The sequence below is a fragment of the Centruroides vittatus genome, unplaced genomic scaffold (genome assembly GCF_030686945.1).
Source record: "Centruroides vittatus isolate TY-2023 unplaced genomic scaffold, ASM3068694v2 contig_717, whole genome shotgun sequence".
Classification (NCBI taxonomy): domain Eukaryota; kingdom Metazoa; phylum Arthropoda; class Arachnida; order Scorpiones; family Buthidae; genus Centruroides; species Centruroides vittatus.
The window spans coordinates 1,354,802-1,369,725 of record NW_027122456.1 but is presented as its reverse complement, the minus strand read 5'-3'; the positions used below and the strand labels follow the sequence as shown (position 1 = coordinate 1,369,725).

Sequence of the window (14,924 nt, the reverse complement as noted above, 5' to 3'; positions counted from 1 at the left end):
TCTAGGTATCAATTCTTTTTCCTTATCCTTCACACTTCATACTATTTTACTATTTAACTCTTGGTTCCTTTTTGTTCCTTACCTAAATGATTTGAACTAACTATTATTTAAAACTCACTTAAGATAAATATTATAAAACGTTAACATTTTAAAATATTAAATTTCAGTATTTTATAACTTTTGTTTTTTGTAAATGACAATTTTAAAATTAATTAAGAAAGAAAATAAAAAAGGATCCGTTCTTAGGATTACATACGGCTCCTAACACCTCCCTCTAGTAACAAATCATTTAATAATTAATTTAATATAATTGTGGAAAAGTAGCCAGACATAATCCAGCGGCTGTTTGGATTTACAAATTTATCAGGTTTGGTGATGTTTGTTTACAATCTCTAAAAACAACTCCAAGTTTCTGGCATCATAATGTCACACAATGATTAACATACAAGATTCAATGGGGCTAAACATAAGATGAGCACCTCTCTCAGATTTATATGGCATAAGTAATTTATTAAGAATGTTAGTGTCTAGGTGAAAGTAGGTGAAAAATATTTATTGAGTTTAGTATTAAAGTTTCAGCGATAAAATTTAAATGATATTATTTAAGTTTCCAGCTCTAATATATATGTATTGATTATTTAAATAGTTAACATTCTGTATATATGTACTGTACTATACTGTACATTCCATTCTACACTCATGTGCAAAACTTAAGGATAATGTACATTTACATAGAAAACATGTTGGGAAACAGTGGTAAATGCATGTAGTGTTTTCTAGTTCGAGTCCTTGACTGTGTGTCACACTTGATCCATGAACCTACCACTTGGTGGCACTTTAAACACTCATTGTAGTCAGATACATGCTGTGCGCAGTTTCAACACACCAATAGTTGTGTTCGTTGCATCACAGACTGAATACACACAGCAGTGTTGGTGGCCTGACCGGTAGTGCATGTGTATGAGAATGGCACAGAGACACCGTTTGGAGGATTTTATGCGTGGACGAATCATTGGACGACTGGAGAGCGGTCAGACCCAAATGGAAGTGTCGCGTACATTGAGTGTCCCCCAAAGTGTCATCTCAAGGGTCAGGCGACAATTCCAGCAGGGTAAGAATGTCACTCAAAGGTGTGGCGGAGGCCATCCAAGGTAAACCACTGGCCAAGAAGACCATTACTTATACCTAACAGCCAGATGCAATAGACACAGCACTGCCTCAGTTCTCGCTAGAGATCTTACGGCTGCTACAGGGACCAACATTTCAAGGTTTACAGTGTACAGACAGTTAGCTGAGGAACACCTGTATGCCTGAAGACCAGCAAGATGTGTTTCATTAAACCAAGTGCAAAGAAGAGCTCATTTGAATTGGTCCAGGGAACATCACACATGGACCCAGGAGCAATGCAGTCATGTCTTGTTTACAGATGAATCCAGGTTTAGTCTCAGCAGTAATTCATGACATGTCTTCATCTGGAGAGAACTTGGGACACAATTCCATCCAGAGAACATTATTGAACTGGACCAGTACAGAGGTGGAGGAGTCATGGTGTAGGATGGCATCATCCTGGGTCTTGCACTCTCCTGCATGTCTTCCCATGGGGTTCAATCACAGGTGTGGGTGTATCGGGATGCCATCCTAAACCAATATGTTGGTCTCTTTCAAGGTGCAGTGGGCAGTGACTTCATTCTGATGGATGATAATGCTCGTTCCCATCAAGCAGGCATAGTGGATAAGTACCTTGAAACAGAAGATATCAGACAATTTGACTGGCTCAGTTGCTTGCCGGACTTGAACCCAATAGAGCATGCATGGGATATGCTTGGCAGGGGGATTGCACATCGTCAAATGGCTCCAAGGTCCATTCCTGAGCTCAGGGAAGCACTGGTCCAAGAATGGGAAGCCATACCCTAGCCACTTCTTGATAACCTCATTATGAACTCAGCATGCATTCACATTGTGGTGCATGTCTTGCAATGCAGGGTAATCACACACACTATTAATGTCCCTGTGCTGCACCTTGTTTCCTGGACTAACATATGGTACGTTTTCTGATTTTCACACCATTCTCAATTGTAGTCCATGCTGCCTACTCTGTACTTTTTCTCACACTGTTTGCAGTTTGATACCATTTGCAATGCAACCTGCAATCCATATATGGGAAATTATCTTTGTTTTTCCTGTCAAATACCTTACACCACATTATCCTAAGTTTTGCACATGAGTGTAGCTTGTGTTTTCCCTAATATTTATTTTGAATGCATTGAATAATATTCAATTTAAAATTGAACTTTTTAAAAATTTCATACAATCATATGTAATTTAACAGTTGTTCGATTTCTGAATATTTTAAGCCAAAGATGTCCTGAGGCAGAGATATAAACATTTCTTTCCGTAATAAAATTTGGTTACATGAAATAAGCATATTAGTATTGATGTAATCACTAAAAAGCCAAACAATTAAAAATATATTAATTTATTTAACAGCATAAAAATAGTCAAATACTTAAATGAATTTATCAGTTGAGATGAGAGATGACATACACAATTAAGTCATCTCTTAATAATTTTTAAGAACAATTGAATAAAATTTCATCAATAATTTAAAAACATTTTGAAACACTCCACTAAGTTTTCAGAAGCTGCAAATTCTAGCATAACTATCAAATATATTTCTTCAATTATTAATAATATTCTCAATAAATTAAACTAATTTCATTAATAATTTAAATTACTTACTAAAAATTACTAACTGTTGTTGATTATCTTTAGTGATACATACTTGTGATAATTATTAATTAGAACACTAGCATAAAAATCAGTCTGTAAAACTGTTCGGTTTTTTCTGGACAAAGTAATAATGATACTTCTTGAATAGTATTTAATGAATTGGTGAATCAATAACTCTCTAATTTCAATTGAAAAATTAAAATTTATATAATATAAATAAAATAAACAAATGAAAGAAACACAAAAAATACACACAAAAACACAAATAAGTAACAACACAACTAAATGCATTCAGTTCCTCATTTCAAAATAACACTACTATTTTAAATCTTAATCTGGCTATAAAAAATTTAAAAATAAATAGAAATTTAACTAAAATAAGAAAAAAAATATAGTAAAAAAAATAAACAATGTCTTTTATTCGCCTTAAATTTTGTTTATAAACAAAACAATCGTCAATATGACTGTTTACATGCAAAAATTTTATTCCAGTGGCATATATTGAAGACTAATTATTTTAAATATACCAGGAGTTACTTTCTTACATGTACTGTACTTTTTACCTTCAATTATGACCTTGACATTCTCACCTTTGTTTTTAAACTAATAATTAATTAAATAAATTTAATCTTATTTATAACAGTTTAATGTTAAAACTAATAAAAATAAAGTTAATTGTATATATTACTTACAATATATTAATTCACCTTATTAGAATGAAGTGGAAGGGTGAACAAATACTAGCATAGTTACAAAATAAACATCTAGTCTAAACTATTGCCAGATCAGATGGAATGGTTCCAACTTTTTTTTTTATGGAGCATACTTGAACAAGTGTTTGAGAATACAGTTCTAGTTTTTTAACATATGTAATACTAGAGTTATAATTTAATATCATTAACTGAATGCATCACTTGTTGAAGTCAGCAAACTTTAAATGGGTCAAAGAACATTTTTGTTATAATTTTTGCTTAGAACTAGAACTCTTACTTTTAGCATAGAAACCCGTTTTGATCTTTTAAAACGTTACTCGATTATAATCTGATGAATATTTTAAGTAAAAATGCAATAAAAACGTAACGATCTGGAAAATGATCAATGTAATCCAGTTTTTCTGATTATATCAGAAATTTAATTTGATACACCAACACACATCCATTTGATTTGAATAAATAATGTTTTTTCATTTTTCATCTTGTCACTAAAAATTACTGACATTTGCTGTAATGGAGAGAAATATACTTGTCTATATTTATAAAAGTTAATATCAAAATAGTAGAAAAAAATTTATAAACATTTGTATTTAATCAAAACAGAAGAGTAAAATGTCAGAATATTTATAAGAATATTCCAACATCTAGTCATAAGTCAAGTATTTTTCTTAAAATGCAGTTTCAATGAAAAATAAGTAAATAAATAAAACAGGTTCTTGCAACTAATACACCAACTGGTATTTACAGAGTAGTAAAAGCACTTGTGCGAACTTCTAAAAATAACATAAGCAACTACTATCCTTGAAATTAGAGACAGTGCTTTGAAGGTGTATTTATTTTAAAACCTTTGCTTGAAACTATTTTCAACTATAAAAGAAAAAAAATCAAAATAAATCTGGCTAATCAATCATGTAGTTATTTTCAAAAATTATTTCTTAATCTGCTTATTTTTTCAGATATGTAATAACATTCTTTTAAAGTTCATAAAGTTCATTAATTGTTCAAAAAAAAAAAAAAAAAAAAAAAAAAAGGTATACCATTATAATATTTACTAACTAATCTTACATAAAAATACTAAACTATCATTTTCTGTTTGGTATTTGGTATACTGGCACAATGAAGTGATGCTTAATCAACACTGGGCAAGTAAAATTAAACTAAGCCGGCTAACTAAATAAAGAGGGAAAACTTGCCCAGTGTTGATTAAGTGTCACTTAATTGTGCCAGTATACCAAATACAAATAACAACACGATTTCAATAGTACCAAAAAATATCATTTTCTGATTGAAGTTAGTCAATAATTCATTAATTAGGTTAAGTGTATCTATGAAACATCCATAAATTTGCTCTTAAATATGGCTTCAGCATGTAATTATAGCATGCTAAGTGAGAGTTATTGATTGCTAGTAAAATGCAAATACTACAAACTCTCTTATGATATTCATTTGTAATTCTTCTTAATACAACTTAAAAGATAGTAAATAGAACAATTTAGTTACTGTTTAGCTTAACTGTAGTTAAGCTGAATTTCTGATATTTGTTCATTGAGAAATTTAATATACACAGAAAACTATCAAAATACATATTTCATAAAAAAATGGGTTAATTAGGTTTTATTTAACCTATTAAAACAGAAAAATCACACTTTTACAATTCAAAAAGGATGCTAGTGTATTCTTTTTTGAGAGATAAATAACACTACCGAGTTCTGCTACAAGACATATTCTTTAGATGTCATCTAAAGAATTATAGTATGAAGTTCTGTATTTCATGCCTGTTATTAATAAATGAACAACTATGAGCTATACTTCAAAGGAGTATATGAACAACAACTACACGGCTTTGAAGAATTTTTAAGTTTTAGTCTCTATGGCTGATATTATTAGTTAGGCTCAGGCCTGTCTTTGGTACATGCAAGGCCCTGGACCAAGAAAAGCTTGGAGGCCCCTTTAAGGAATTCATAATGGAGGGTTAATATTCATAAATTTTTCAATTAGCTTTCTCTGCTAAACATGTTATATTTATGTTTAATAAAATTTATCAAAACATATCTTTTGATTGTTTATTGTTTATAATAATTTTATTACTTGTTGCTCTATTCAATTTTGCATATTTTTGAGGTCTCGAATGTTAGGAGGCCCCTAGCCCAGGCCCGGTAGGCCCACACCTAAAGACAGGCCCGGTTAAGCTTCTCTTGTAGATCCATAGAGAGATTCAACAGTGAGATGGTTGGCTCCAGACCAAAGAGCTCAAGTATCTCTACTTTGTCCCATATGGAATTAGTGTTTGCCCAGCAGCATTTGAACCAGACAACTTAGCAAGATCTTAGGAGTGGCTAACATGCTCCCTGACTGCATTGGATCTTGTTAAAATAATGTCAGGTTTATTACTCAATGTGTTGTTCTTTGTTTTTTTTTCTTTCCCAAAGATGAGTCAGAACTTGAAAGTACAACTGCTGTTCATATACTCCAATGAAGCAGATTTCATAGTATAACAAGCAATTATTTATTGTGACATCATCACAATTCCAGGCTGCAATTTTTAATATTTTTAATTTATTTAATTTAAAATATATGCTCTCCACCTCAAATTAGTAATGTCTTGCCCTTGTACATCATATTTTTCCATTTAGTAACACAGTCACGCTGGTCATCTATTAACTCCTTTCGGGGGAAAAGTTTTGAATTGAAATAAGATGACTTCCAGTTTGCATCGGAAGTTCATACATAATTAATCGAGGCCTCCTGTTCCTAAGTTTCTCATATCTGGTCTTTGTCTTTCATCTATCTAACTCCGTTCTTGAGATTAAGGAAAGACAGATGGATGACAGTAGGAATTTATAGGTCTACAATTTTTTCAAATAGCTGCCCAATGATTCGGTTGTGAAGTTATAGTTTATTAAAATGATCAACAAACCTTTATCAAAAAATTAATCAAAATTTAAGTATTACATATATTTTGAGTCCATTATTCAATATTGATATTTAGAGAAAGTGTGGTTATAATTACTTATTTTCTGTTTGCAAAAAATTTGACTTTTAACCTATTAAGAAACAAAATTATTAACTCACACTTGTGAGCTAAGGTGAGAGAGTGAGTGAGGTGCATGTGTTGAATCTATAGCAGTTCTTGTTATACATGTTATGTATGTAAAAGACTTTAAATATGCAATAAAATAATCTATTAGTCAATAAAATCAAAAACTTTGCAAATTAATGAATCTCTTAAATTAGATTGAAATAAATATGCAACAATTATTTTTGTTTTTTAATTCTGTTATCTCTATCTGAGTATTTTGTCTACTTGTTTTAAAACTGTCATGAGTACGAAATCTTAGTGATGTCTTAAAAAATATAGTAACGAAACAACTTTTTATCATAGATTGTTTCTGGATCAATTTGCAACATCTTTAGCTATTGTTGGTAAATCACGATATCATATCATAATTCTGATATTCATGTATCTTACAACAGGCAAAGAACAAGAATTCATGAACAGAATTCATTAATTAACTCTAAACTGTAAATGCGACAGATGGTATAAACTGGTTAAATGTGCCATTATCATTTTAATCAATCCAGTTTTCCCTCTTGTATATAGCACATTTGCAACAATTGATATTTCGACATTTGAATAATAATAAATAATATATAGTTTCATTACAATAAAGGTATTTTATTAAAAGCTTAATCTAGGATGCTTAAGCTTAATCATATTTTGATTACTTTTGTTGTTGACTGTTCCTTGCTTACATAAATATTTATATATAAATAACCAAGTAACCCTAGAGTTTAAAATGTGGAATTTAGCACTCGAGGAAAACTAGTTTTTTGGCACAAAGAATTAGCAAGCAATTATCAAAACATTTATTTAGAACAATTCTGTTTATTATGATTAAAAATTAAGATCATAACAATTTACCATAAATTCAGGATTTGCACTCGTCTGGAACTATAATCAATCCATACAATCCCCAGAACTCTGTTTGCTCAATACTGGAATATTTTACTAAAGAACTGTTGTATGTTTCAAATGTCATTTTTTCAGTTTTTTATTATTTTTATTTATATTATAGAAATTTTTATTATTTATACATTTTCTTTTGCTTATTTCTTTATTTTACTTTATCACTACTCAAAATTTTTTTTAAAATTTAACTTTATATAAAGTTTTAAGATTAATGATAAAATTAATGTAGACTAGAACAGATGATATCAAACTGACAGTTTATTTTTTCACTGTTTCTACATTTATAATTCTATGATTTTTCTTTACAAGCTATATTTACATTAAAGAACTTTTAAATTATTACAAACATTCAGATATATAAACAGCCAATAGCCTAAAGTAAAAACTAAATAAAACTGAAAATACATCTGAAAAGTCCACATATTGTGCATTATTCTTTGAACAGCTGAGCTAAATTCAGACAGTTTTAATGGCAAAATCATATTCACTGTTCTTTTCTGAAAAACTTACTTTTAAAAAGTTTTATTCCTTAATTTGTGGAAAAATGATTGATTATTGCATTTCATTACTAGACAAATGATTTCAGCCATGCAAGATCTTTCAGAAATGCTTCTAAAGTTAATACAGAATTTCCAAAACATAGATGATGTTATATTCCTAAATGTAAATATTCTTTTGCTGATAAAATAATAATTATTTAATAGAAATTTGTCATGATATACAGCAAAACTTTTAAAAGATTGATGTGAAGACCCGAACATAAGAATAACGAGTTTCGATTTAAATTTTTTATTTTATTTGCCAACCGATTTTCGAAAGTTAGGGTTAAATTAAACAAACAAAAAACGGAAAAACACCCGACAAATTTTCTCGTAAAAATTAATCATAAACCTTCGTTCCCACGGTAATACTTCCTTGTAGAAGATGAGTTAACTGTTGAAAAATAATTATATCATGTAATTCACCATTGGTCAAAAAGGTCTTCCACCCTTGACGTACACTTCACAAAATCTCGAACCCGAGATCCCAAAATAAAAGGAAAACGAACAATGACGCAGAGAGAGAAAAAGTTTCGACAACTGTCAAGTGTGTGTGTGCCGTGGATTGTCATCTCCCGCCATCGAAGCCGTCCATCCCATCTATCTTCAGTCCATTGACTCTTATATTCAAGCGAACTCTCGTTCCTCAACTTTGTGCAAATCTCAGGATCACTAAGGTATTTATCCTACTCACGATGTTTTGTAAACTCTCTCTCTCCAATCAATCAAGACACGGTTTAATAATTCGATTTGATGATATAAATACTTCCAAATATGCTAATTGATGTATTCCCTATCAATCTCAAAATAAATGGGTATTTTTGTTTAATATTAGAAGAGTGTGCGTTTCTTCCTCCATTGCCATCATCCGGCATCCCACGATTCAGAAAATAATGCGTATCTATCCGCGAGAAGTTTGATAGATTGGTGTCAGTTCCTGACGTGAACAGGATTCTACGATCCTCGTCCATAAATAACTTTGACCGCTCGATCCCTAGTCATCCTTTCGACAAACGAGGTCGGACTTCAAGGTCTTGTGCCGTTAAGAGGTAGAGAAGGTAAGAATCATCTTCCACCTCCTACCCTCGGTTAACCTCACATTACCATCCCAATATTTTCCTCCAGAATGGAATTTCTGGCCCATATTACTAATGGGATTTGATTCCTTTTGAAAAACCAGAATAGATATTAATTTAATATCTAAAATAATTTAATAACAATATATGTTGTATTATAATATATTAAAAATTACTAATTTATAGAATTATTTTATGATATACAAAAAAAAAAAAAATTAATAGAGACCAACTAATATTGAAAGTGTTTCTTTATATCATATCACAACACTGAATTTAAGTTCTGAAGATGCAAATAATGAATTAATATATATAAAAATATAATGATATCTAAAAAAGTATTTAACTTTTGGAACAGTTTTTTTCTTAGAAAACTTAGTGTTTTTTAATAAAAAAAAAGACACAATGTTGGCTAATAACATGTAATTTTATGTTATGCCTCTATGACGATTTTTTACTAAAGACCAAGACCATTAAATCAACTTTTTTCATAAAATCAATATAATGATAATTTTATAGAAATAAAAAAGTGATATTGTGATTCAGTGATAATTTTTTATTTACAATAAAAAATTATCACTTAAAAAACATGCTTAGCAAGTTCAAGTAGAACATCACAATATTGTTATTACTTTTGTTTATAATTTAAGTGAAAAATAGCTATGAATTCTATCAGTTTTGTAATATTCCCAAGTCAAAAAAAAACTACACAGGTACTTCTCATTTTATGACCGAGTTTCGTTCCGACGACTACGTCGTTAAGCGAATTGGTCGATAAGCAAGGAGCATGCGCTGGGAATATAGGATCGTTATAAAATTATACAAATTATGCAACAAACTTCAAATTTATTCATAAAAAGACATGCATATGTACATATTATTTGTCGGAATGAAACTGACTGAAAAAGCGGATAGCAAGCCTATTATAGTATGCTTAGTGCGCATGTCACCATTCGCCACTGACTGACACTCGAGCCGAGAAAGGGGATTCCCCGAATTGCAGGTCGAAACTCGATTGGTCGTAAGTGCGAGTGGTCGTTAAGCAGATAGGTCGTAAAGTGAGGAGTATCTGTATTTAAAATTATTTATTGTGGCATTACCACAATGCTAAACTGAAATATTTAATGATATTTTTAATTAATTTAAAATATACGCTCTCCACCTCAAATTAATAGTGGCGTACCCTTATACATCATACTTTTCATTCAACAATAGAATCATGCTGTTCTAACATCTTTCGGGGGAAATTTTTGAATTGAAATAACGTGACTTCCAATTTGTATCAGAGGTTCGTGTATAGTTAACGAGGTCTCCGTTAACTATAAAATTAAAATCATTTAAATTTATACTGATAATAATAATAGATTAACTTTAACCTAAAGATGGCACTTAAGTTTGTAGAAAACATTTGTTTTTATTCAGTATCTCTTAAATTAACATTCACTGTTGGATTTTCTGGTTTGGAGAATGTTTTAATAAAAGTTCAAAAAATTATAATGCATTTGTGTTTTCCATTATAAAAAAGTTACAAGAAGCAAAAGACAATGATTGAAGCAGAGTCTATTATTGATTGACAGGAAAAAAACTGGTCTTAAATAACAAATGTACATGTAAAACACCATACTGTAATCAATAATTTCTAATCTGATTTTTAATTTCTTTACAATTTCAAATGAAATTTTTGAAAAAGAAAGAAGACATTTTTTTTTGCTGTTTTTGCAAATGTGTAAGTGCAAAAACTATGCTAACTAATTTATAATCAACATTCAAAGTTTAATCATTTACTTAATTTTGCATTTTAAAATAACAAATATTCATAAACATCCGTAAGTGAAAGTCATTTTGACTAATACAGATATCCTGTTATTTCAGAAATATAAAAACACAACAAGCTGTCAAAATATAATATAGTATTGTAAGAAAACAGGTTCTGGTTTTAAAGTAATATTTTCCAGTTACAGACCATTAATTCTCAATAATTTCCAGCTCAGCTTGAAAATAAATATTTATCACACATGCGATCATTTCCATCATAACTATCGAATCATCACTGATCATGATTTGTTGCAGCAGTATTATATACATAAGATATTTAATTTAAATAATAGCAAACCTTTAAAAATTTCAAATTTACTTTATTAGAAATTTTTTACTTTCAGTACTATTTCATATTCTAATTTTTAAATGGTTTTTTTTTTTCCTAACAATACATAACAAACCTAAAGTTTAGGTGACTATACTTTTGGAAATGTCATATTAAAATTCTTAAAAGAATTACTGTGTATGCATATGTATATATATATATATATATATATAAAGCAAATATATATATTTGCAATACCAAATAGATATAACACTTATTTTTAACTAATTATATAATTTGCTTTATAAAACAAAAATGTCAAAAAGTTAAATTAACAAAACCATAAATTAAATCTTTCTTCAGTTCAGCTTTATAAAAGTCCAATAATAATTCTTGAAGTTCTAACTCACTGAAAAACTCCTCTGTATAAGTTGGAACCATTCCATCTGATCTGGCAATAGTTTAGACTAGATGTTTATTTTGTAACTATGCTAGTATTTGTTCACCCTTCCACTTCATTCTAATAAGGTGGATTAATATATTGTAATATATACAATTAATTTTATTTTTTATCAGTTTTAACATTAAACTTTGAAAATTACTAGCAATAACATTTCCCCAACTTTCTCTTTTGTAAAAAGGAGGTATGTCAGGACTACTTGTTATCTCACATATTTTGCTTTCAAACACACTTTGTTGGACTAATTCATAGATACGACAACGACTGGAAAAACAACAACCCTCTATCCAATATTTGTGTTCAATGAGGATGAATGCACCACTTAAATGGCCAGTGTTTGAGGCAAGTGTATCACTACTAAGAATTTTTACATTATTTTCCAAACTCCAAACTGTTATTGCATTCCTGATGCTTGTGCTTGCTCTTTACCACAAGTATTTTCTAATTTTAGAACATCAACGTGCTGTTCTTTATCCCCAAATGTCATGACTATTGTGAGTCTTTCTTCTTTTGGTTCCCTAACATTCAATGTAGTTAACAGCTTACCATCCCAGTGAGCAGTCAGAATTTCAGAGCTATTATTATTACATGCAGCTTTAATGGCTTCAGCGCATTCTTTTCTTTTGTTTGAGTCGATGAATGGAAGAGCTATTAATAGGAAATGCTTCAGTGTCATCAACAAGTGCCTCTGCTGTTGCCTGAAGGCTATAAACAGTGTCTCTTACATTCAACTGACATCTGTTTAAAGCAGCCACTAATTTGTCAGCAATGAAATCTCTGTGGTCTTTCAGTATTCTGCCTTGGTGTATCATCCAGAAACTGCAAAGACAACTCACTATTGTTGTATTTATCCAAAGTGAAAAATGCACCATCTTCATCTTCAGATGTTGAAAGAGGAAGTACAGTTGATGGATGCCACTGATCGCTTACTTTGTCTTTTCTCCTCCAAGTTTCTTTTTCCTTGACAGTTCTTTTCCAGAAGTTTTTGGCCATCACCTGCAAGACAGCCTCTTTACCCTAGTTCTCTCTGTCGCTGTAAAAAGATTCTATCCTCATCTAATTTGATGGTTTGTTGATCATTTGCATATGCAATATTAAACAGGTTGTCCAAATTGTTTTGAAACTCTTCTTTGTGACACTTATAAATCTCTTGAAACTTTCTTGCATTCTTTTTTAATTTTCTTCATGTCAAATACAAATCTGAGATTTTATACAATGCTGAAGGGATCTTGTCGAAATTCCTGCTTTTTGTGAAAAAATCTTGTATGTTTAACTTCTCTTATATTGTAAAATAAAACAGCCAGCACTTGTCTATTTGATGGCAATTTGCCTCCAATTATTTGGTGTTCCATGTTTCCTTTCAAAAAAACACTATCCTTGGAACTGCATAATTCATACAACATAATATTAGTGTAACAGAGCACAAAGACATCTAACACAGCTAGATACAACACAAACTGACAAAGCTTCATGTGTAATGGGCACCAAAATAAAATCACTGCACATAAAAGAAAATTTATTAGATGATGATCAGATTATAACTGAAACTTTTGTAAAATACTTCAACTGCACATGAGACAAAGAATTTACAATAAGATCATTCTCCACAGTTAACTAAGTTTTGTCTATGAGAATATTAAATCTGTTTGCTTTGGAGGCCACCACTGCAGACTCTAAAACAAATTCGTAATTGTATTATAGACAAAGTTTATAACACAACTACAAATTTAAAGACTAGCACACCTGATATAAATAATACAAATATAGATATAATCAAATCAATTGCAGATATTATTGCTACACCTTTATCCTTCCTGATAAATAAATCTTTTGAAAAAAGGAACATTTCCAAACAAACAAAATTATAGCATGGTTATACCGGTATACAAAAATAAAGGATCTAAAAGTGACACTGGAATTCCCCCAGGGATCGGTGTTAGCACCATTGCTTTTCAATATTTACTTGAAAGACCTATTTGAAGCTATGCCCAAAGTTATTATTATTGCATATGCAGATGACATTGTTTTAATATACTCCAATAACCTCCAGGCAGCACAACATGAATTGAATAATGTTCTATCCTGATTAACTGACTATATGAGTTCAAGTATGTTAAACGTAAATACAAATAAAACAAAATACCTCTGTTTTGTAAATAAAAATGTTGACAAGGAATAAATTCAAATAGAAATAAATGAAAAGAAGATAGAATAAACAATATAAGACATCTCGGAATACTGATAGACGACAAACTCGGGTACGACAGACACAAAGTTCACAGGAATAAGGAAAATTTGGGACATTTTAAAAATTAATACTGTAAATGTCTATTTCACACATGTATTGAACTGAAAATCCAGTATGGTATCGTTATCTGGGGAACCACAACCGATTATATTGTAAACAGACTGTTAGTACAGCAAAATCTACTTATACAAGCCATATATAAATCATTATGAAACAATTTCTACCTATTACCATTGAGAAAAAATAGACAACATAAAAACTTCATATGCAAACAAATCCTAGTTTTTTAGTTTCAAACTTATAAAGATTAAAACAAGCAACTGTCGTCATCTTGATATAATGAAAAAATACTGCAGAAAAAAACTACAGCCATCAAAGAAACTACAACTATTAAAAGCAATAATCTCTAAAAAATTGTAAATTTCTTAAAAATAAACAACTTTTTTATCAGACTTCAAAATGAGTTGAAAACAGAGATGGACACCTTAAAAATTAGCAAATATTTCAACTCATTTCAAAGTCGGATAAAAAAGAAAGTTGTTTTAAACTCGTTTATTTTTAAGAAATTTACAATTTTTTAGAGATTATTGCTTTTAACATTTATAATAACCGATCCCATTGTTTGATATTTATTTATTAAACTATAACTACTTAAAATGCTGTACAAAACTCTCTATAGGATGGTCTGCTCCAGTTTTCCACATGATAAAATATTGGAATTTGCCAAACAAAGAAATACAGGAAATGACCAACCAAAAGAAGTTCAAAACAACAATAAGAAAAAAATCCTTTCAGTCAAGTTTTTATTAGTAAATAGAAAAGAAACAAAAAGTAACGAAATTGAAGCACTCATGTCACAAGTGATTTTTTTTTCTAAAAAAACACAAGTTAGTTATTGCAAACTGCTAAACAAATAAATTATAAATTCTGTAATGTCAAAACTCAAAGGACTAACTATAAATAAGGAAAATGCAACTAAATATTATGCAATTGGTTGTCTGTCTTTTCCTTTCCCCTCTATTCTTGTTCTTTTTTTTGTTTTGTTTTGGAGAGAGAGAGACACTTGAAAAAGACCAATTGGTCATAGTGTCTATACTGAAATAAA

The 14,924-nt window shown here is 30.1% G+C and overlaps 1 protein-coding gene across 2 annotated transcripts in view; it reads right to left on the bottom strand.

Moving 5' to 3' along the window:
* LOC136980676 (GTP-binding protein 2) overlaps positions 1-14,924 on the bottom strand; it is a 39,636-nt gene that overhangs the window by 23,021 nt on the left and 1,691 nt on the right. The window contains exon 1 of one of the 2 annotated variants that reach the window (XM_067276839.1): positions 3,423-3,483. The exons of the other annotated variant lie outside the window; for it this stretch is intronic. The gene's annotated coding sequence lies outside the window, so the exon portion shown is untranslated. Of the gene's footprint in view, positions 1-3,422; positions 3,484-14,924 lie in introns of those variants that run through there. 2 annotated transcript variants of the gene reach the window in all.